The sequence below is a fragment of the Hordeum vulgare genome, chromosome 7H (genome assembly GCF_904849725.1).
Source record: "Hordeum vulgare subsp. vulgare chromosome 7H, MorexV3_pseudomolecules_assembly, whole genome shotgun sequence".
Classification (NCBI taxonomy): Eukaryota; Viridiplantae; Streptophyta; class Magnoliopsida; order Poales; family Poaceae; genus Hordeum; species Hordeum vulgare.
In genome coordinates this window covers 2436553-2460873 of record NC_058524.1, presented here as the reverse complement: position 1 = coordinate 2460873, position 24321 = coordinate 2436553, and the positions used below count along the sequence as shown (strand labels likewise).

At 43.7% G+C, this 24321-nt stretch overlaps 2 pseudogenes; both read left to right on the top strand.

Moving 5' to 3' along the window:
- The first annotated feature begins 6016 nt into the window (after window positions 1–6016).
- Window positions 6017–6103, top strand: LOC123414374 (annotated as a pseudogene).
- An 80-nt stretch (window positions 6104–6183) lies between these two features.
- On the top strand, window positions 6184–6269 carry LOC123414378 (annotated as a pseudogene).
- Window positions 6270–24321: the final 18052 nt, after the last annotated feature.

Sequence of the window (24321 nt, the reverse complement as noted above, 5' to 3'; positions counted from 1 at the left end):
AACCTTGCTTGTCCTCAAGCAACTCAGTTGACAAACTGAGAGAGAAAGAAAAACTTTGACAAACTCTGTTTGATCTTGTTGTTGCAACTATGTCTAACTCATAACCATAATTTCAGCAAGATCACAAGTTAGCCACATAAGCAAATGACACAAAGGTCTCACGGTAAACTAATATCAATGGCATAATCAGCTAACGAGAAAATAATAATGAGTTTCAAATGCCAACACTTCAATCAAAACAAGCATGAAACATTATGAATAGGTGGTATCTCGCTAGCTCTTTCTAAGACCGCAAAACATAAATGCAGAGGACTTTCAAAGATCAAGGGCTGACTAAACATTGTAGTTCATAGCAACGAAGATCCAGTCATAGTCATACTCAATATCAATCAAAAGCAAAGCATAAAAATGACAGAGGTGCTCTCTAATTGGTGCTTAAATAAGAAGAGGATGACTCGACAGGAAAATAAATAAACAAGCCCTTAGCAGAGGGAAGCATTGATTTGCAGAGGTGCCAGAGCTCAAGCTTTGAAAACAGAGATAATAATTTTGGGTGGCATGCTTTCATTGTCAACGCAATGACCAAGAGTTCTCAATATCTTCCATGCTACTCATGCTATAGGTGGTTCCCAAACAGAAACGTAAAGTTTTAACTCCCCCACCACCAATCAATCACACTCCATGGCTAGCCGAATCCTCGGGTGCCGTCCATACTAACATCAATCTAGGGGGAGGCTTGTTTTACAGTTATGTTTTCGATTTAAGCATGGAACTGGGCATCCCAAATACCGGCCCCTTTCTCGTGAATGACTGTGAATAAACACATGTCGAGGATAACACTCCTAGCATGGAAGATACCAATAGCCCTCTGTCACCTCATGAGCGGTTCGGGCATGCAAAACAGATTATTTCTTGAAGGTTTAGAGAATGGCACATGCAAATTTACTTGGAACGGCAAGTAGATACTGCAAATAGGTAGGTATGGTGGACTCTCATGGAAAAACTTTTGGATTTATGGAAGTGGATGCACAAACAGTATTCATGCTTAGTACAAGTGAAGGCTAGCAAAAGACTGGGAAGCGACCAACTAGAGAGCGACAAGAGTCATCAAGATGCAATGAGTTGGACTAACATTGAATGCAAGCATGAACAGGATATAAATCTCCATGAATACGGACATCATAGAGGCTATGTTGATTTTGTTTCAACTACATGCATGAACATGCGCCAAGTCAAGCCACTTGAAACATTCAAAGGAGAATACCATCCTATCATACTACATCATAGTCATCTCAAAATCTATGTTGGCAATCAAGACAAACCATTATAAGCTCTCAGCTAAATAAGCATGGCATCAGAAACTATGATCTCTAAGTTGTCATTACAAACATGGTTCTCTCACAACAAAGCAAAATCTGGGTCGACAAGCTAGTCATATTTACTAAAACAAAATAGATAGAGTTCATACCAGCTTTTCAGTCTCAGTCACTTCATCATATATCATCATTGTTGCCTTTCATTTGCACGATCGAACGATGAAAACGATAATAAGCGCATTGGACTAAGCTGAATCTGCAGGCAAACACAAAGGAGAAGACAAAATAATATGGCTCTTTGAAAGCTAAACAGGTAAGCATGTAAGAACCACTAAGCATTGTAACCAATATCTTCTACCTTGACACGAAGAAAAAGAAAGCTATTTACACGGGAAAGCTCCCAACAAGCAAAAGAAGAAAGAAAAATCTTTTTGGATTTTCTCAAAAGGACACAAAACAAGAAAACAAGAAAACAAAAAGAAACTAGCATGGATAATACAGTGGCAAAGTGTAAACATCGGCAAACAGAGTGAAAGCATAAACATGAATGTAAAGTCGGTGAGAACACGTACTCCCCCAAGCTTAGGCTTTTAGCCTAGCTTGGCCTACTCCCATGGTGGGAAATAACCAGCTCCAGGATACTCCGGAGCAGACTGCGGATGCCACTGCTGTGTGAGCTCCTGTGGCTCCCACTGATAAAATGGCGTCTGGTACTCGACTGGAGGCTCGGGCACGGGCGCCTGTGGTTTGGCCAACCCCCAATATGCGTAGATGTCCGCGAGCATAATAGTGTACCTACCTGCATGAAGATCAAACAAAGAAGGAGCAGGCAAAGTAATAGTCTCTCGAGTACCCTGACTAAACACCAGGTTATAAATCATCCGTCTACTAGCATCTCTGTCCAGAAAATCCTAGCGAACCATGCTATCATAATCCATATATCTCTCAGGGAGAAGCATCTCTCCTTCCTCTCCCATTCTAATGGGTATCTCAAAGCACTACAAGAAATATGCTCATACATGATGTTTTTTAAAATGTCGTTGATGAATTCGTCATAAATCTATGACGATTTCATCCGAGATTGTCGTAACTTTTACGACGATGTGAGTCAAAAATGTAGTAACCGCATAAGATGAGATCGTCATAACTTTATGACGATTATAAAAACATCGTAACATGTTCTAACTATGTTGACATGTCACTCGTGGGTCCATTCTATCCCACCTCATCCTAGTTTGTGAAAATATCCCAAATCACATTGTTTTCATACAAATTCTGTTTCACACATTCTATTTTCACACAAATTATAAGAAAATGAAAATATCCCAAATCACATTGTTTGTCATCCCAAAGTAGACACATATGCATAATATTGATTAATTTTGACAAACTGTATGTTTACCCTGAATAATAGGATGAAAAATATAAGAGAAACAAAAGAAAAAGAGAAAATTACACAAGCTTAAATCTGATTGGTGGAATGAGTTTTGACATGGATCGGTGACGTGGCAAACATCCGGCCATCCATCCACCCGCAGCAAACCTCACCCAACCCATCATGCCCTCCTCTTCCTCTCTCTGCGCTAACCCTAGCCGACGCCTCCCTCTCTCCCCCGATCCCACCCGATACGGATCGCCCAACCCTAGCCGCCACCGTGATCTGACCAGGGGTAGCCGCGATGGCGACGCGGAGAGGAGTGCCGCCCCGTAGAGTGACCGCTTCGTCTGTGTATAGGCCGACACCCAGGAGGGCAACGACGCCGGTGGCATAGTGGCCACTGCAGAGGGCGCGGTGCGGGCCAGCCTCGACACCGACGAGCTCATGGCGCTCATGCACGGCTCAAGGGCACGCCGAGTGGAGGAGGGGGAGGGGAGGGGTGGGGGATTTGGTTTGTGATTTTTGGATTTTTGGTCCGAGCGGCGATGGGGTTGCTGTCGCGGTCGGAGGAGGTGGCGGTGCTGGTCAGGCTCAAGGTGGCGGCGGGGCCGATCAGGCGCGAGATCTCGCCTAAGATGCACTGGGCCTTCGCCTACGAGATGCTCCACCGGGTCTCCTGCAGCTTCGCGCTCGGACTCGAGCTCCGCAATGCCGTAAGCGCTCCTTCTCCTCCCTTTCCCCCCTTCAACCCCAGATCCCCTCCGATCCCTGGAATCCTTGAGGCACTCACGGCCGCTAATTTTGACCCTTCCTGGAGGTGTGCGTCTTCTACCTCGTGCAAGGTCTGGTTCTGATTCCGCCATGGATTCGATTCCTTGGTGCTCGTTTGGGGATCCGATCCGGTCTGGTCTCTTGTCTCCTCTCCTCTTGCTTGGATTCGGTTCGATTGACCACCATTACTATGTATGTAGATCTTGCTAGAGATTTTCGCATCTACTGTTGCTAGTTGGATTCGTAGCTGTATTGCACATACTACTACTACTATCGATTGATCGATTACACATTCCTTTGTTCTTTCTTAGAGCTACTAGTACTACTCCTACCATATACCAGTGTTAATATATTGAGATTGATTCTGGTAGTGTTGGGTAGCCAGTAGAACTTTTATGATGTAAGTTAAAAGGGTACTGTGTGACTAGACTGAAGAAATTGTGTTGACAAATTCTCCCGCACCACCTTATTTTTTCACTAGACTGAAGAAACTTGACTGCAGATGCACCAGTTGCTCATTTTTAAATAGTCCTAGTGTTAAAATGGCCATGTTGTATAAAATTCATGTGGATATGTGTTGAAAATTCAGTTAAATTGTCTTCACAGAAACTTTACTGAAAAATTCAGTTAAGTTCAATCACCATTCTGAATTTTGACCACATGAGTACATGACCAAGCTTAAGAGTTTAAAACATTATCCAAATAATCATGTCCCACATTATTGCCAGGGCAAGAGTAGTAGCACGAGCAGGATTTTGCAAACTGAATGAAAAAGGAAGTCATTCTTTGCTTCTACTGCCTGAACAAAGTCATGTCGGCTGCACCATGGCTCTTCTATACTCCTGAAGTATCAGTTAGTAAACAAGGATAAAAATGATGGGGACTTTGCACCTTTGATAAAACTGTAGGTGGTTTACCCACTGCAAGCATGTTAAGGAAGCAAAATGTTCACAGAGTTTCCAGTAGAGTGGCAATTTTTGAATGGCACTTCACCTATGAAATTCAGAGCAAGACTTCCTGTTTTGCTGTGGAGTTTAGACGTTCAGCTTATCATTCAAGACTTATATGCATGCGTTTCTAGCTGTAGAATTCAAAGCAAGACTTCATGTTTTTCTGAAATTTAACATTTCAGCATCATTAATCTTGTCTGACTGAATGTTTCCAAAATTAACATGATTGAGTGTTTCCAAAATTAACAGAATCTTGCCATTTCCCGATTGAATGTTTCCAAAATTAAAAGAATCTTGTCATTTCCTGATTAATTTTTTTTGATTAAATGTTTCTAAAATTAAAAAAACCTTGCCATTTCCCAATTGAATGTTTCCAAAATTAACAAAATCTTGTCATTTCCTGATTAAAAGTTTCCTGATATTTTTTTCCCAATACAAACAAAATCTTGCCATTTCTTGGTCGAAACAGCAGCAACAACAGATGACAGGGAAAGGATAGGACGCTGCGAGACGTCGGTGTGACAGCCGGGTGGCGGCGTGCAATGGGCTGGGTGGTTGCGTGTGGTGGCGCTGGTCGCTCTGACCACCGTGCGGAATCTAGGGTGGCGTGCGAGGGCTGTGGCGGCGATGCGCTCTGATCCGGGGCCACGGAATGTGCTATCGGTGGTTGAGGTGGTCGCGGCAGGAGGAGACGAGATCGCATTGGGAGGGAATCGCGGAGGTGCAGATCGTGGGCAGCGGAGGAGCAGGTTGACAGGCGGAGGAAGAAGAAAGGAGACAGGATCTATCTGTAACAGATTTGATGGTACGAGGGGGTTTTGGCAAAATTTCCATTACACTGTGGATGCGACATTAATTTCGGGATGGAGGGAGTACTAATATATTGTTGCAAGCACTGGAATTTCCATTCCATCTGTATAAAACTGTATGTGTAGTGATTGTTGTATTTTGTTGTGTTCACTATTCAGGTTAGGATTGCTCGGCTCTTTACCACCTATGGCCCGCGCATGTGCATTGTCGATGGCCGTGTTGTGAGGAACTTTGTTGCTCAGGTAAACACACAACGCTGTTGCTCTGCTAGTTTAAAAACCGCAAGTTTCTTTTCATTTCCGAACTAACACTTGAATGCTCTATGTTAATATAATGGCAGGCGCTAAGGAAGGAGCCTTTGACGGTTTACGGCGATGGCAAGCAGACCAAGAGTTTCCAATGCGTTTTTGATTTGGTAGGTCATCTCTAACCATCAATGAACAATAATTATGGCTATGCTATCTGGAATGCGCTTTCTAAAATAGCACTCTTCCAAGTTGAGGGGTTGATGAGGCTGATGGAAGGTTATCACATTGGGCCATTCAACTTGGGCAACCCCGGTGAGTTCACCATGCTGGAACTGGCCGTTCAACTTGGGCAACCCCGGTGAGTTCACCATGCTGGAACTGGCCGTTCAACTTGGGCAACCCCGGTGAGTTCACCATGCTGGAACTGGCCATTCAACTTGGGCAACCACGATGAGTTCACCATGCTGGAACTGGCCAAGGTTGTCCAGGACACCATCGACCATGATGGTGAGTTCAATAACACTATTATGATGATGGTGTGCTGAGCAGAGGATGTGAAACATTTAGACCACAGAGACCTTTTTTGGTCTTTGATGTATCTAAAATCGAGCTTTTTAAAACTGATGCTAGGCATGCCATCACTATATATATTGTTGTAGAGATGCTTGAGGTGGTTCTGTTATAGTGGTACACAATGGAGTTTGTCAGCTAAGCATATGATGTTACTAGGAGATGCTAGTGAGATGTCACCCATCGTTGAAGTATCTTAAACCGAACTTTTTAAAACTGATGCTTGGTTTAGCTAGTGCTTGTAGATTAGAGTGAGTATTGCTTATCTGCTTGTCAATCGAAATCCACAACACACTGAATTTAGCAGTGAGTATTGCTTATTGCTTATCTATTTGTCTTCTTAAAAAGAATGGCATGTTGATTGAGGCCAAACATTGATGGGAATGCCTTAGCTTTTTCTTTTTCTGCTGGAAACCTTTTTTTTGCTTCAGATTTCTTGACTGGTCAGCCTGGCATCTTACCTTATTAACTATAGCAACATGTTTTACTCTTACTTTAATTGAAGTATTCTGCAGTATGCAAATCAATTCTTTAAATGTTGCATTATTGGCAACATGGAGACAAACCTTAAACTTATATCGGTTAAACTTGGTCACTTGGACGGCAGACTGAGCCACCAGCCTACCACATGTCCATATCTATACAAGTTTAATTTGTTTTCTTTTACTGTCAGTGTGAACCGCATCATTGGTTGTTGGGTACTGGACTACGGTGGCATATCCTTCCATGTAATTTTTTAAAGGCGATGGATGCAAATCTAGTTGCATTAGTATACTCCAGTACACTCAATTTAATTGTCAGCTTGCCAAACGAGACGTAGTAGTTGAATCTAACCATATAGTAGTAGTAATAAAAAATACTATACGTTTTGGTGTGGCCAAACTGCTGTACATTATGTTTTTAGTAAGGATCTCAAGTTCTTAACACAAACTTGCTAAGTTTTGAACACTAACTCTAATATTTTTTATATTTATTTCCGTTTTTTTGATTCATGTGCAGTGTAATGTTCTTGTAGGATGGCAAGTTGTCGCATCTCGAGCATGTCTCATAGGAGAGTGGAATGAAGTCCATTGTACTGTTGGGATAGTAGCAGATGTGTCATTTCTATTGTGTAATTCTGTCCGTTCTTGCTATATTCATTTGTAAGGAAATGTATTCATGAGATGAGTTATTGTGTTATGTAAACCTGGGAGATGTATTATGTGATGTTATATGATGGATGATTTTAATTTGACTTGGAGTTTTCTTGATTTGAATATGAAATATAGTTGGATTTAATATTGGACAAATAATTGGGTTGAAAAGGCTCAACAAATACAAATGAAACCAAATTCTGAAACAAAAAGTTGCTGAATTCAAAAATGAAAAAGGTCAAAACTGAAACTGGACCAAATGTATTTGGGCACTAAAAGGCCAGGGCCCAAATTATAATGATAAAAAAATTCTAAAAAAATACTATGATTGTAAATAAGCTAAGGCCCAAAAAGAAGCCCAATAAGAAAAAGCCCAAAAAAATAAAACCAGCCCATGTGATCAATTGAAATGGGTTGGGCTGATTTCAACCGTGATGTTTTGATTTCATCGTAATTTTGCCACGTAGGACTGGGTTTGATTGCCAACGACGATTTAGGATCGTCGTAAAGGTTACGACAATCCAGGAATCGTCGTAAAAGTTACGACGATTTTGATCAAAACATCGCTGCTGTTCATTTGTGACGCTCCGTTTTCGATGCTTGGTTTCTCGTCATGAGATCGTGTAAAATAAAAACCGTGATGATGTAGCGACGAAAAAATAGCGTCGTGTATTAGCATATTCCTTGTAGTGAAGTGTCTGGCAAGACGGGTAGCATAGATACCTCCATAGACGACACCTTAAAACGGTTCAGGTTCAAACGTTGAGCTACTATAGCGCCCAAGCTATAAGTCTTATCGTTATAAAGGCCTTCGGGTAGAACCGCAAGGTCTCGAGAACAAAGTGATCCAGCCTCCCCACAGCCAATCAAACATTTTCCCACAAATAGTGAGAAGTACCGAAGCACGGGAAAATGTATGCTAGCAATTCTAGCGCGAGACACTCCTCTCTCCTCTCCAACAACAATAGAACCAATGAAATCCTCCAAGTCCCGTGGACGAGGGTCACGGATATCCCCAATATAAGGTAATTTGCATACATTGCAAAAATCCTGCAGCGTCATGCACTTGGGGACATCGTATATCATGAACTCAACCATGGGAGGATTCTTCCTCGGATAAAAGTTGAAGCTTTGAACGAAAATATTGGCGAGGAGGAGATATTGTGGGCACTTATATTCAACGAACGCAGTAAGAACTGCGTTCTCCACAAAGTAATAAAAGTCTTCATAAAGTCCGGCGGCGCGCAAAAATTCATCACTTGGCCACTCGCACGATCGAACTTCTGTGACTCGAGGGACTGCGTACTTGGGGTGGTTCTTCTCATCCTCCTTGGGGTTACGGCTTGAAGAGCCTCTCAAGAACCTCCTCATCTTTTCCTTTTTATAGCTCTGAAATTTTTTGAAACTTTTCGAGACTTTGAAAGAAAAGTGAATAAGGATTAACCCAACTTGTAGCAACTACTCCTACTAGTGCCTAGAGACCGTATCACGCGCTAAAACTACTTGGGACCAGCTAAAATCAACCTTTCAAGCTCAAGAACAGGGTCACCAAGGTAGCAAGAATCCGCGAAGGATAAAGCACTAGAGCAAAAACTAATTGGACCAATGGAGGAGTCACTTACCAAGGAGTAATTTCCCCAAAACAGTTCGTAGAATGGTGCTTTGAGCAAGGAGATTGAAAATCACAGCCAAATGAGCAAGAACACGGGTTTGAGCTGCGAAACAATTTTTTCTGGAGGTGGAAGAAGAGGCTGAGAGCTGGAATGAGTGGAGGGGATGCCTGTGGGCCCCACAAGCTTGCACCCCGCCACCAGGGGGTAGGTGGCGGTGGGGGGGCTTGTGGCCCACTGGTTAGGCCCCCTCACCACCTCTCAGGCCTAGAATTTTTCAAAAATTCCAGAAAAAATCATACTAAATTTTCAGGACCATCGGAGAACTTCTATTTTCGAGGTATTTTCTCCGGGACGCTAAAACAGAAAACGAGAAAAGCTAAAGTAATTCTATCATTTTTTTTCTAAGCCACAGAAAATGAAGACTCAAAACAGAGGTATGTGACTCTTTGATTCATCCGTCTCATGATCATCGAAAGAAATCCGTCAATGAGATTGATCAAGTCCTTATGACAAAACTTTCTCGAATTACAAGAGAGAACGGAGAATTTTCGAATAGCCACTAAGTCACCTCAATGGGGATATGAATCTCCCCAACAAGAAAATCGTAATTCATCTTGACACGAGGAATAGGGCATTCAAAGCTCCCAATGAGAATCGATGAAGTGTTTTCGATAGCATTGATGCAATATACTGGATATCGTTTCTTCGGAAAGTGCATGGTGTGCTCATTACCGTTGACATGGAAAGTGACATTGCCTTTGTTGCAATCTATAACAGCCCCTGCAGTGTTTAAAAAGGGTCTTCCGAGGATGATAGCCATGGCATCGTCCTCGGGAATATCCAAGATAACAAAGTCTGTTAAGATAGTGGCATTAGCAACCACAACTTGCACATCCTCGCAAACGCCGATAGGGAAAGCAGTTGATTTGTCGGCCATTTGCAGAGAAATTTTAGTGGGTGTCAACTTATCCAACTCAAGTCTATGATAAAGAGAGAGTGGCATGACACTAACACCGGCTCCAAGGTCACATAAGGCAGTTCTTACGTAGTTTCCTTTAATGGAGCAAGGTATAGTGGGCACTCCGGGATCACCAAGTTTCTTAGGAGTTCCACGTTTGAAAGTATAGTTGGCAAGCATGGTGGAGATCTTAAGATCTGGTATCTTCTGTTTATTAGTCACGATATCTTTCATGTACTTGGCATATGGAGACATCTTGAGCATATCAGTTAACCGCATCTGCAGAAAGACGAGTCTTATCATCTCAACGAAGCGCTCAAAATCCTCATCATCCTTTTTCTTGGATGGCTTAGGAGGAAAGGGCATAGGTCTCTGAACCCATGGCTCCCTTTCTTTACCATGCTTCCTAGCAGTGAAGTCATTCTTGTCGTATCTCTTAGGTTGTGGATTATCAGGATTAACCATAATTTCAATCACCACATCCTCATCATTGCTAGGTTGAGCATTATTATGAACATCACTGTCCATATTGTCACCAGGTTCATGTTCATCACCAGATTGTGTTTCTGCATCAGACGTAGAAATGTCATTAGGTTCTTCAGGTGTGATAGTATTTAGTGAACTGGCATGTAGGTTTTTATCATCCTTCGTCTTCTCCTTAGGATGACTAGGTGTATCAGCATTGATTCCTTGAGAATCTTGATCAATTCTCTTAGGATGACCTTCAGGATACAAAGGTTCCTGAGTCATCTTGCCTCCTCTAGTAATGACTCTGACAGAGTTGTCATTTAATTCATTGAGCAAGTCATTCTGAGCTTTAAGTACTTGTTCTACCTGAGTAGTAATCATAGAGGCATGTTTACTCAGAAGCTTCAGATCATTGACATTTCTGTCTACACAAGCACTTAAATGGCTAAGCATACGAGCAATTTGTTCCAAATGTCTGCTAACATAATCATTGAAACTCTGTTGTTTGGCAACAAAGTTGTCAAATTCATCAAAGCATAGGCTAGCAGGTTTATCAAAAGGAATATCACTATCATCAAACATACGCAGAGAATTCACTTCCACTACCTGTATCGGGTTATCGAGACCATGGATCTCTTCGATAGGTGGTAGATTTTTGACATCTTCAGATCTAATGCCTTTCTCTTGCATAGATTTCTTGGCTTCTTGCATATCTTCGGGACTGAGGAATAGAATACCTCTCTTCTTAGGAGTTGGCTTAGGAGGTGGTTCTGGAATAGTCCAAACATTATCGTTGATCAAGAGGTTATTCAGTAGGGTCTCAGCTTGTTCTACAGTTCGTTCCCTAAAAACACAACCGGCACAACTATCTAGGTGGTCTCTAGAGGCATCGGTAAGTACGTTATAGAGGATATCAAGTATCTCGTTCTTCTTAAGAGGGTGATCAGGCAAAGCATTCTGTAGCTGGATGAGCCTCCCCCAAGCTTGTGGAAGACTCTCTTCTTGGAGTTGAGCAAAGTTGTATATTTCCTGCAAGGTAGCTTGATTCTTATGGACAGGGAAATATTTCTCACAGAAGTAATAGACCATCTCCTCGGGACTACGCACACATCCAGGAGAAAGAGAGGTGAACCAGGCTTTAGCGTCTTAAGGATATAGTAGTGGCGGATCTTCTCCTCATTAGTGAAGAGGTTGGCTATTTCGTATAGTTTGGCAAGATGGGCTATGACCGTCTCAGACTCATAACCGTGAAAAGGATCAGATTCGACAAGAGAGATTATCTCAGGGTCGATAGAGAATTCATAATCCTTATCGGTGACAAAGATAGGCGAATGGCAAACTTCGGGTCATTTTTCATCCTAGGTTCCCGAGATTTTTCCTTCCACTCGAGAATTAATTTCTCAGAGTCATAGGCATCCTTACATGCAAGAATATCCTCAGCTATCTCTCCCTCCATAACGTAACCCTCAGGTATATCAGGCAATTCATATCTGGGAGAGCTAGATCTAACAGGAGCAAAAGCAGGTTCTATCTCAATAGTATCGGTAGTTTCAGAAGCATCACGAGCATTGGCAGTAACTCTAGCAATGTCAAGCATAGCATCATCAGGAAAAATAGCATCTCTAGCAGTATCAAGCATAGTATCTCTAGCAGTATCAAGCATAGTATCATCAGGCATAGTATCAAGCATAGCATCATCAGGCATAGTATCAAGCATAGTATCAAGCATAGTATCACAAGCATCATCAAGCACAGGCGACATATCAAGATTTCTAGCAGGAGGTGATGTCGCAAACTTACTCATAACTGAAGGTGAATCAAGTGCAGAGCTAGATGGCAATTCCTTACCTCCCCTCGTAGTTGAGGGCAAGACTTTGGTCTTTGGATTCTTCATAGTGATCAGCAGATATAAATCCCAAGTGACTCAGAGAATATAGCAATACCTCCCCGGCAACGACGCCAGAAAAATGCTGACGTCAGTTGTGCCTCCCCGGCAACGGCGCCAAAAAAATGCTGACGTCAGTTTTGCTTCCCCGGCAATTGCGCCAGAAAAGTGTTGATCCTGCAATCTATAGTGTTAGCTAGACGAATGCTTATGACAATGAACCTTCTCCTGCAACGGCACCAGAAGAATGCTGCTAGCACTCCCCGGCAATGGAACTGGAAGAATGTTGTTGATGGCCCACCAGCGCGTGGGTTCGCAGCAGTTTTCGAGGGTAGAGTATTCGACCCAAATTTGTAGATCGCCTAAAGGAGGTGAGAGAATACTCTCGAGTATTAGCAGCTGAATTTGTCGGATTCAACCACACCTGAAAGATTAGTATCTGCAAGCACAGTAGTAACAACAAAGTAGTATGATAACAACGGTGTCAAAAACGATCAGTTGACAGCAGACTATTCCTAACAATTGTATCAATGGCGCCTTCGTTGCCGCGTTGACGGAAGTTGTCAGTTCCCGTCAACGTCCGGTGAACCAACAGTGTAACATGTAGCAGCAGTGTAACGAGTAATAGCAGTGGCAAGGAACAACAGTAGTGACGAAAGTAGCAAGTAGCAACAGTAGCAAGAGACAGTAATAGCAACAGTAGTAGTAGCAGAAGAGCAAGACAAGTAACAGCAGTAGCAACAGTAGTAGCAGCAGAGCAAGACAAGTAACAACAGTAGCAACAGTAGGACAAACTCGTAGGCAATGGGTCGGTGATTTGTTTGGATGATATTCATCATGCAACAGCTATAACACGGAGATATAAGTGGCTAGCTTCCGTTCGTCAATGTGATGTAGGCATGCATTCTATGTGTCATCATACGTGCTTAGGGAAAAGAACTTGCATGACATCTATTGTCCATCCCTCCCGTGGCAGCAGGGTCCAAAAGGAAACTACGGGATATTAAGGTTCTCCTTTTAATAAAGAACCGGACCAACGCATTAGCACTTGGTGAACACATGAACTCCTCAAACTATGGTCATCACCAGGAGTGGTTCCAGTTATTGTCACTCCGGAGTTGCCGGATCATAACACATAGTAGGTAACTACAACTTGCAAGATCGGATCTAAAACACACATATATTGGTGACAACATAATAATTTCAGATCTGAAATCATGGCACTCGGGCCCTAGTGACAAGCATTAAGCATGGCAAAGTAGTAGCAACATCAATCTCACAACATACTGGATACTAGGGATCAATCCCCATCAAAACTAACTCGATTACATGATAGATCTCATCCTACTCATCACCGCCCAGCGAGCCTACGAATAGATTACTCACGAGCGACGAATAGCTTCATGGAATTGGAGAGGGAAGAAGGTTGATGATGACGATGGCGACGATTTCCCCCCTCCGGAGCCCAAGACGGACTCCAGATCTGCCCTCCAGATGAAGAACAGGAGGTGGCGGCGCCTCCATATCGAAAACGCGACGAAAACTTCCTTTTTTTATTTTTTCTGGGACGAAAGGCAACTTATAGAGCTGGAATTGGGGGCGGCAGGTGCCTGTGGGCCCCACAAGCCTGCCCACCGCCACCAGCGGGGGTGGTGGCGGAGCAGGGGCTTGTGGCCCACTGGCCCACGGCCTGAGGTGGAACTTGGCGCAGATATTTTTGATATTTTCCAAAACTGCTCCGTGTAAATTTTGAGGACGTTTGGAGAACTTTGATTTCTGCACAAAAATAACACCAAGGCAATTCTGCTGAAAACAGCGTCAGTCCAGGTTAGTTCCATTCAAATCATGCAAATTATAGTCCAAAACAAGGGCAAAAGAGTTTGGAAAAATAGATACGTTGGAGACGTATCACACGCTGATATAAGAAGTAGTTTATTTTTGACAAGAAAATTAATAGAACTAGTTTATTTTTGTAGTCCATTTTACGATGCCTATCCCGCATCCTCGTCGTCGACTCGGCGGAGGACACCTGCTTGATCAGAGGGGCCATGTCCGGCACTGGGCTCCGCCCGGCTGGTATTGGGAGGTGCTACCTTCCGGGGGGCGTAAGTTGGTGAGGAGTCAGCCCGTTGTTGACCCAATCCTTGTTTGGTGGCAGTCGCGTGGGCTAGTGATGGTGTCGAGGCTTCCGGACACCGCGGAGGTGGTACGTCGCCGTGTCAGCGAGGAGGACGAGCACGTCCGTCGCTACATGGTTGCGTTGGAGGGCAGGTTCGAAAATACCTGGCAGGTTCTTCAGGGATCTCACTGGAGCTATGATCCTGTGATGGTTCCTTCTCTTTGGGTGTCCACCGCCCGCGACGATACCCGTCGGGCGATACGGTTCTAGCTGTATTAGTGATGCTATATGTATGACAAGAGATGATGTAGTTTTGCTTATAATTGAATGCATGCTAATTTGAATACTACTTTATTTTACGATTTGGTTTTTCTTATTGAATGCTCAAATTGGAAAAGTACTCCTACTTTGAATGCTAAAATTGGAGAGCACTATGCAGAAATCTAGGAGCCCCCTCCATCATCCACGCCGTCGTCCCCGTCATCGACCCCCCTCCGACCTCGAGTCAGGGTCTATATTGTTTTATGCTATTTTACCTTAAGGAGGGTATTTAATTAGGTACTACCTAATACTGATGATCATGTTGCTGTAAATGTTGTATGACAACGTTGTAAAGGGTAGTAATTGGTCTCTTCAACTGCTTTCCAGAGATGGAATTCTTCACGATTCTACTTGAGAAATCCTCCAGCAGGCAGGTGCTGCCGGATAATTTTGTGAAGATGCTGGACGACCATCGGCCACAGAACATGAAGCTGAGGCAGGCCGGCAACGGGCTTCACAAGCTGTGGGACGTGGAGGTGGTGTTCGACACTGATGGAAACATGTACCTAGATCGTGGCTAGAAGCAGTTCATCCGTGCCTACGACCTGTGGCACGGGTACTTCCTTGTCTTCAGGTACGACGGCAACTCCACGTTCGCCGTGAAGGTGTTCGACACGACTATGTGTCGGAGGCGCTACCAGGACGACGACGATGCCAGTACACTCTGTCTCTTCTTCCGCTCCATTAGGCTATGTCTCACACCCTTTTTTTTAAAAAAAATTGCATTTGGCAAGGCAATGGGAGCAGGAGCAGTGAGTACTGCGACAGGTGCTATGTTTACGGCAGCAGCGACTCTCGCTACAGCAAAAGTAGCAGCGACTCTGGCTACAGCAAAAGTAGCAGTGACGATGGCCTCGCGATGGTGATCCCACAGCTGGGCGATAGGGCCATGCCAATTGTGGTAGAGGAGTACATCCCACAGCCTGGCATGGGGCTTCGCCGCTCTAAGCGCATCAGGATGATGAAGGAGAAGGTGAAGAAGCAGGAGTGAAGATCTTAAGAACCTGATGGATCTTTAATCTTTATAGTGTAAACCTTTTAAGTACGATAGTGTTGAACTGCTACTGCACTTTTAAGTATGATGGTGGTGTGCCTGATGAAATTTTGTGCATGCTCATGGATGCTCATGGATGAAAGATAAAATTATTTCTTTTTGTGCTTGCTCATGGATGCTCCTTGGTTGGTGTATATAACAACCTAAATTAACCCCTAAACCAGCCCCTTTCAAAAAAAAAACTCAGCTTCAGCCAAGTGCTGATGCGTGGATGCCTTTTGGTCCTGGTTGGTGTCACCAACCGGGAATAAAGGCCCCCATGCCTGGCCTGACCGCAGCGGCCACGTGGAGGCCCATCTGTCCCGGTTGGTGTAAGAACCGGGACTAAAGGTCGAGGGCATTAGTAACGACCATTTAATCCCGGTTCCAAAACCGGGACAGAAGGCCCTTACGAACCGGGACAAAAGGCCCTTTTTCTACTAGTGTCTTTTCAAAAGATCGGTTGCATACTTCTCTTGACAGATATGAAGACCACCTTCTCTATCTCTGTTAACCTAAATACTGTTGGGGAACATCACATGGAAAACAAAAAAATTCCTACGCGCACGAAGACCTATCATGGTGATGTCCATCTACGAGAGGAGATTTGGATCTACGTACCCTTGTAGATCGCACAGCGGGAAGCGCTAAGAAACGCGATTGACGTAGTGGAACGTCCTCACGTCCCTCGATCCACGCCGCGAACCGTCCCACGAACCGTCCCGCGATCCGTCGCATGATCCGCTCAGATCTAGTGCCGAACGGACGACACCTCCGCGTTCAGCATACGTACAGCTCGATGACGATATCCAACTTCTTGATCCAGCAAGAGGGGGTGGAGAGGTAGAAGAGTTCTACGGAAGCGTGATGGCGCGCCAGTGGTGGTGATGATCTACTCCGGCAGGGCTTCGCCTAAGCTCCGTAGAAATACGATCTAGAGGAAAAACTGCGTGGTATAGGGTCGAGCAGCACGTGGCAAAGTTGTATCTCGAAAACCCTCAATACCTCTAGTATATATAGGAGGGAGGGAGGAGAGGAGGCAGCCTCAAACCCTCAAGATTTGGCCGAAATTGGAGGTGGAGGAGCCCTACTCCAATCCTACTTGGAGTAGGATTCCACCTTCCCACTTGGAAACTCTTTCCACCTTGTGTTTTTCCTTCTCAAACCTTATGGGCCATAGTGGGAACTTATTCCAGCCCACTAGGGGCTGGTTTATCTCTTCCCATAGCCCATGAGACCCCTTGGGGCGTAACACCCCTCCTGATGGTCCCCGGCACCCCTCCCGGCACTCCCGGTACACTACCTATGAGCCCGAAACTTTTTCGGTGACCAAAACAGGACTTCCTATATATCAATCTTTACCCCGAGACCATTCCGGAGCTCCTCGTGACATCCTGGATCTCATCTGGGACTGCGAACAACTTTTGGTTACCAACACCTATAAATCAACTATACCGAAACGTCACCGAACCCTAAGTGTGCAGACCCTGCGGGTTCGAGAACTATGTAGACATGACCCGAGACACTCCTCGGTCAATATCCAATAGCGGGACCTGGATGCCCATATTGGATCCTACATATTCTCCGAAGATCTTATCGGTTGAACCTCAGTGTCAAGGATTCATATAATCCCGTATGTCATTCCCTTTGTCCTTCGGTATGTTACTTGCCCAAGATTTGATCGTCGGTATCCGCATACCTATTTCAATCTCGTTACCGGCAAGTCTCTTTACTCGTTTCGTAATACAAGATCCCGTGACTTACACTTAGTCGCATTGCTTGCAAGGCTTGTGTGTGATGTTGTATTACCGAGTGGGCCCCGAGATACCTCTCCGTCACACGGAGTGACAAATCCCAGTCTTGATCCATACTAACTCAACGGACACCTTCGGAGATACCGGTAGAGCGCCTTTATAGTCACCTAGTTACGTTGTGACGTTTGATGCACACAAGGTATTCCTCCGGTGCCAGTGAGTTATATGATCTCATGGTCATAGGAACAAATACTTGACACGCAGAAAACAATAGCAATACAATGACATGATCAATATGCTATGTTCATAGTTTGGGTCTTGTCCATCACATGATTCTCCTAATGATGTGATTCCGTTATCAAGTGACAACACTTGCCTATGGCCAGGAAACCTTGACCATCTTTGATCAACGAACTAGTCAACTAGAGGCTCACTAGGGACAGTGTGTTGTGTATGTATCCACACATGTATTTGAGTTTCCAATCAATACAATTCTAGCATGGATAATAAACGATTATTATGAACAAGGAAATATAATAATAACTAATTTATTATTGCCTCTAGGGCATATTTCCAACAGTCTCCCACTTGCACTAGAGTCAATAATATAGTTCGCATCACCATGTGATTTTAACGAATCCAACACCCATATAGTTCTGGGGTCTGATCACGTCTTGCTCGTGAGAAAGGTTTTAGTTGACGGTTCTGAACCCTTTCAGATTCGAGTGAGCTTTACAAATCTTTATGTCATCTTATAGATGCTGCTACTATGTGCTATTCGGAAATACTCCGAATATCTACTCTACTATACGAATCCATTTCACTACTCATAGTTATTCGGATTAGTGTCAAAGCTTGCATCGACGTAACCCTTTACGACAAACTCTTTAACCACCTCCATAATCGAGAAAAAATCCTTAGTCCATTTAGTTACTAAGGATAACTTTGACCGCTGATCAGTGATTCAATCCTGGATCACTCTCTGTACCTCTTAACAGACTTCCTGCAAGGCACACATCAGGTGCGGTACTCAGCATGCCATACTTTAGAGTCTACTTCCAAGGCATAGAAGACGACCTTCGTCTATTCTCTTTATTCTGCCGTGGTCGGGTTTTGAGTCTTACTCAAATTCACACCTTACAACACAGTCAAGAACTCCTTCTTTGCTGATCTATTTTGAACTCCTTCAAAAACTTGTCAAGGCATGCATCTTGTTGAAACTTGTATTAAGTGTTTTGATCTATCTCCATAGATCTTGATGCTCAACGTTTCAAGTAGCTCAATCCAGGTATTCCTTTGAAACACTCATTTCAAACAACCTTTTATGCTTCACAGAAATTCTACATTACTTCTGATCAACAATATGTCAACCACATATACTTATCAGAAATTCTATAGTGCTCCCACTCACTTCTTTGGAAATACAAGTTTCTCATAAACCTTGTACAAACCCAAAATCTTTGATCATCTCATCAAAGTGTATATTCCAACTCTGAGATGCTTGCACCAGTCCATTGAAGGATCGCTGGAGCTTGCATACTTGTTAGTATCCTTAGGATCGACAAAACATTCTGATTGTATCACATACAATCTTTCCTCAAGGAAACCGTTGAGGAAACAATGTTTTGACTTCCTATGTGCAATATTTCACAAATAATGCAGCAACTACTAACATAATTCCAATAGACTTTTAGCATCTCTATGAGTGAGAAAGTCACATCATAGTCAACTCTTTGATCTTGTCGAAAACATCTTTGCGACAAGTTGAGCTTTTCTTAATAGTGACTTATCACCATCATCGTCTGCCTTCCTTTTAAAGATCCATCTTTACTTAATAGTCTTACTACCATCAAGAAATTCTTCCAAAGTCTACACTTTGTTTTATACATGGATTCTCTCTCAGTTTTCATGGCCTCCAGCCATTTGTCAGAATCAGGCCCACCATTGCTTCTCCATAACTCGTAGGTTCATTGTTGCTCAACAACATGACCTCCAAGGCAGGGTTACCGTACCGCTCTGCAGCAGTACGCGACCTTGTCGACCTACGAGGTTTGTAGTAACTTGATCCAAAGCTCAATGATCACCATCATCAGTTTTCTACTTCAATTGGTGTAGGCGCCACAGGAACAACTTCGTGCGCCCTGCTGGTTGAAGTGACGGTTCAATAACCTCATCAAGTTCCACCACCCTCCAACTCAATTCTTTCGAGAGAAACCTTTCCTCGAGAAAGTATCCGTTTCTTAGAAACAAACATTCTGCTTCCAGATTTGAGATAGGAGATGTATCCAACTGTTTAGGATATCCTATGAAGACACGTTTATCTGTTTTGGGTTCGAGCTTATGAAACTGAAACCTTTTCACATAAGCGTCGCAGCCCCAAACTTTCAAGAAACGACAACTTAGATTTCTCTAAACCTCAATATATACTGTGTCATCTCAATGGAATTACGCGGTGCCCTATTTAAAGTGAATGCGTTGTCTCTAATGCATAACCCATAAATGATAGTGGTAATTCGATAAGAGACATCACAACATGCACCATATCAAATAGGTCGCGGCTATGACACCATCACACCATGGTGTACTTGGTGGCATGAATTGCGAAACAACTTCCACATTGTCTTAATTGTGTACCAAAACTCGCAACTCAGATATTCATCTCTATGATCATATCGTAGACAGTTTATCCTCTTGTTACGACGAACTTCACTCTGAAACAGAATTGAACTTTTTTCAATATTTCAGACTTGTGATTCATTAAGTAAATACTCCTGTATCTACTCAAATCGTACTTGAAGTAAGAACATAATGATATCCACTGCGCGCCTCAGCACCCATTGGACTACATACTTCAAAATGTATTACTTCCAACAAGTTACTATCTTGTCTCATCTCAATGAAAACAAGGCCTTGCTCATGTGGTATGATTTGCATGTCACAAGTGATTCAAAATCACGTGAGTATAAAGATCCATCAGCATGGAGCCTCTTCATGCAATTTATACCAACATGACTCAAGCGACAGTGCCACAAGTAAGTGGTACTATCATCATTACCTTGTATCTTTTGGCACCAATATCATGAACATGTGTAACACTACGATCGAGATTCAATAAACCATTGAAGGTGATTATTCAAGCTAATAGAGTAACCATTATTCTCTTTAAATGAATAATCGTATTGCAATAAACATGATCCGATCATGTTCATGCTTAACGCAAGCACCAAATAACAATTATTTAGGTTTAACACCAATCCCGATGTTAGAGGGAGTGTGCGACGTTTGATCATATCAACCTTGGAAACACTTCCAACACGTATTGTCACCTCGCCTTTAGCTAGTCTCCGTTTATTCCGTAGCTTTCATTTCGTGTTACTAATCACTTAGCAACCGAACCGGTATCCAATACCCTCGCGCTACTAGGAGTACTAGTAAAGTACACATTAACATCATGTATATCAAATATACTTCTTTCGACTTTGCCAGCCTTCTTATCTACCAAGCATCTAGGGTAGCTCCGCCTCAGTGACCGTTCCCCTCATAACAGAAGCACTTAGTCTCAGGTTTGGGTTTAATCTTGGGTCTCTTCATTAGTGCAACAACTGTTTTGCCGTTTCACGAAGTATCCCTTCTAGCCCTTGCCTTTCTTGAAACTTAGTGGTTTTACTAACCATCAACTATTGATGCTCCTTCTTGATTTCTACTTTCCCAGTGTCAAACATCGCGAATCGCTCGAGGATCATTGTATCTACCCTTGATATGTTATAGTTCATCACGAAGCTCTCACAGCTTGGTGGCAGTGACTTTGGAGAACCATCACCATCTCATCTGGAAGATTAACTCCCACTTGATTCAAACGATTGTCGTACTCAGACAATCTGAGCACACGCTCAACGATTGAGCTTTTCTCCTTTACTTCGTGGACAAAGAAACTTGTCGGAGGTCTCATACATCTTAACAAGGGCACAAGCATGAAATCACAATTTCATCTCTTTAGAACATCTCTTATGTTCCGTGACATTTCAAAACGTCTTCGGCGCCTTGCTTCTAAGCCATTAAGTATTTTGCACTGAACTATCGCATAGTCATCAGAAACGTGTATGTCGGATGTTCACAACATCCACAGACGACGCTCGAGGTGCAGCACACCGAGTGGTGCATTAAGGACATAAGCCTTCTGCGCAGTAACGACGACAATCCTCGGTTTTACAGACTCAGTCCACAAAGTTTGCTACTATCAATTTTCAACTACATTTTCTCTAGGAACATATAAAAACAGTAGAGCTATAACGCAAGCTACATCGCAACTCGCAAAGATCATTAGACTATGTTCATGACAATTAGTTCAATTAATCATATTACTTAAGAAGTCCCACTCAAAAAGTACATCTCTCTAGTCATTTGAGTGTACATGATCCAAATCCACTATCTCAAGTCCGATCATCACGTGAGTCGAGAATAGTTTCAGTGGTAAGCATCTCTATGCTAATCATATCAACTATATGATTCATGCTCGGCCTTTCGGTCTCATGTGTTCCGAGGCCATGTCTGTACATGCTAGGCTCGTCAAGTTTAACCCGAGTGTTCCACGCGTGCAACTATTTTGCACCCGTTGTATGTGAACGTTGAGTCTATCACACGCGATCATCACGTGGTGTCTCGAAACGACGAACTGTAGCAATGATGCACAGTCGGAGGGAACACAATTTCATCTTGAAATTTTAGTGAGAGATCACCTCATAATGCTACCGTCGTTCTAAGCAAAATAAGGTGCATAAAAGGATTAACATCACATGCAATTCATAAGTGACATGATATGGCCATCATCACGTGCTTCTTGATCTCCATCACCAAAGCACCGTCACGATCTTCTTGTCACCGGCGCCACACCATGATCTCCATCAACGTGTCGCCATCGGGGTTGTCGTGCTACTCATGCTATTACTACTAAATCTACATCCTAGCAATATAGTAAACGCATCTGCAAGCACAAACATTAGTTTAAAGACAATCCTATGGCTCCTGCCGGTTGTCGTACCATCGACGTGCAAGCCGATATTACCTATTACAACATGATCATCTCATACATCCAATATATCACATCACATCGTCGGCCATATCACATCACAAGCATACCCTGCAAAAACAAGTTAGACGTCATCTAATTGTTGTTGCATGTTTTACGTGGTGACCATGGGTATCTAGTAGGATCACATCTTACTTACGCAAACACCATAACGGAGATGTATCAATTGCTATTTAACCTCATCCAAGGACCTCCTCGGTCAAATCCGATTCAACTAAAGTTGGATAAAACGACACTCGCCAATCATCTTTGAGCAACGGGGTTGCTCGTAGCGATGAAACCAGTCTCTCGTAAGCGTACAGTAATGTCGGTCCGAGCTGCTTCGATCCAACAATACCGCGCAATCTAGAAAAGACTAAGGAGGGAAGCAAATCGCACATCAGGAATGTTGTGTTCTACTCGAGATGACATCTATGCATGAACCTAGCTCATGATGCCACTGTTGGGGAACGCCGCATGGGAAATAAAAAAATTCCTACGCGCACGAAGACCTATCATGGTGATGTCCATCTATGAGAGGAGATTTGGATCTACGCACCCTTGTAGATCGCACAGCAGGAAGCGTTAAGAAACGTGGTTGATGTAGAGGAACGTCCTCGCATCCCTCGATCCGCCCCGCGAACCGTCCCACGATCCGCTCCGATCTAGTGCCGAACGGACGGCACCTCCGCGTTCAGCACACGTACAGCTCGATGACGATCTCCACCTTCTTGATCCAGCAAGAGGGGGTGGAGAAGTAGAATAGTTCTCCGGAAGCGTGACGGCGCGCCGGTGGTGGTGATGATCTACTCCGGCAGGGCTTCGCCTAAGCTCCGCAGAAATACGATCTAGAGGAAAAACTGCGTGGTATAGGGTCGAGCAGCACGTGGAAAAGTTGTGTCTCAAAAACCCTCAATACCTCTAGTATATATAGGAGGGAGGGAGGGGAGGAGGAAGCCTCAAACCCTCAAGGTTTGGCTGAAATTGGAGGTGGAGGAGTCCTACTCCAATCGTACTTGGAGTAGGATTCCACCTTCCCACTTGGAAACTCTTTCCACCTTGTGTTTTTCCTTCTCAAACCTTATGGGACTTAGTGGGAACTTATTCCAGCCCACTAGGGGCTGGTTTATCACTTCCCATAGCCCATGAGACCCCTTGGGGCATGACACCCCTCCCGATGGTCCCCGGCACCCCTCCCGGCACTCCCGGTACACTATCGATGAGCCCGAAACTTTTCCGGTGACCAAAACATGACTTCCTATATATCAATCTTTAGCTCCGGACCATTCCGGAGCTCCTCGTGACGTCCTGGATCTCATCTGGGACTGGAACAACTTTCGGTTACCAACACCTATAACTCAACTATACCGAAACGTCACCGAACCTTAAGTGTGCAGACCCTGCGGGTTCGAGAACTATGTAGACATGACCCGAGACACTCCTCGGTCAATATCCAATAGCGGGACCTGGATGCCCATATTGGATCCTACATATTCTCCGAAGATCTTATCGGTTGAACCTCAGTGTCAAGGATTCATATAATCCCGTATGTCATTCCCTTTGTCCTTCGGTATGTTACTTGCCCGAGATTTGATCGTCGGTATCCGCATACCTATTTCAATCTCGTTACCGGAAAGTCTCTTTACTCGTTCCGTAATACAAGATCCCGTGACTTACACATAGTCACATTGCTTGCAAGGCTTGTGTGTGATGTTGTATTACCGAGTGGGCCCCGAGATACCTCTCTGTCACACGGAGTGACAAATCCCAGTCTTGATCCATACTAACTCAACGGACACCTTCGGAGATACCTGTAGAGCACCTTTATAGTCACCCAGTTACGTTGCTACGTTTGATGCACACAAGGTATTCTTCCGGTGCCAGTGAGTTATATGATCTCATGGTCATAGGAACAAATATTTGACACGC